The sequence below is a fragment of the Ranitomeya imitator genome, chromosome 7, assembly GCF_032444005.1.
Source record: "Ranitomeya imitator isolate aRanImi1 chromosome 7, aRanImi1.pri, whole genome shotgun sequence".
Classification (NCBI taxonomy): Eukaryota; Metazoa; Chordata; class Amphibia; order Anura; family Dendrobatidae; genus Ranitomeya; species Ranitomeya imitator.
In genome coordinates this window covers 118,134,205-118,135,321 of record NC_091288.1, presented here as the reverse complement: position 1 = coordinate 118,135,321, position 1,117 = coordinate 118,134,205, and positions in this window count along the sequence as shown.

Sequence of the window (1,117 nt, the reverse complement as noted above, 5' to 3'; positions counted from 1 at the left end):
GAAGAAATTGGACCGCAAAAGTTGTTGTACAATTTGTCCTGAGTACGCTGATACCCCATATGTGGGGGTAAACCACTATTTGGGCGCATGGGAGAACTCGGAAGGGAAGGAGCGCCGTTTGACTTTTCAATGCAAAATTGACAGGATTTGAGATGGGGCGCCATGTTGCATTTGGAGAGCCACTGATGTGCCTAAACATTGAAACCCCCCACAAGTGACACCATTTTGGAAAGTAGACCGCCTAAGGAACTTATCTAGATGTGTGGTGAGCACTTTGACCCACCAAGGACTTCACAGAAGTTTATAATTTAAGAGCTGTAAAAATAAAACAAAAATTTTTGCCCACAAAAATTATTTTTTAGCCCCCAGTTTTGTATTTTCCCGAGGGTAACAGGAGAAATTGGACCCCAAAAGTTGCTGTCCAATTTGTCGTGAGTGCGCTGATACCCCATATGTGGGGGGACCACCATTTGGGCGCATGGAAGGGCTCGGAAGGGAAGAAGCGCCATTTAGAATGCAGACTTAGATGGAATGGTCTGCAGGCATCGCATTGCGTTTGCAGAGCCCCTAATGTACCTAAACAGTAGAAACCCCCCACAATTGACACCATTTTGGAAAGTAGACCCCCTAAGGAACTTATCTAGATGTGTTGTGAGAGCTTTGAACCCACAAGTGTTTCACTACAGTTTATAATGCAGAGCCGTGCAAATAAAAAATATTTTTTTTCCACAAAAATTATTTTTTAGCCCCCAGTTTTGTATCTTTCCAAGAGTAACAGGAGAAATTGGACCCTAAATATTGTTGTCCAAGTTGTCCTGAGTACGCTGATACCTGATATGTGGGGGGGAACCACCGTTTGAGCGCATGGCGAAGCTCGGAAGGGAAGGAGCATCATTTGGAATGCAGACTTAGATGGATTGGTCTGCAGGCGTCACATTGCGTTTGCAGAGCCCCTAATGTACCTAAACAGTAGAAACCCCCCACAAATGACCCCATATTGGAAACTATGCCCCCCAAGGAACTTATCTACATGTGTTGTGAGAACTTTGAACCCCCAAGTGTTTCACTACAGTTTATAACGCAGAGCCGTGAAAATAAAATAAAAAAAATTTCCCCA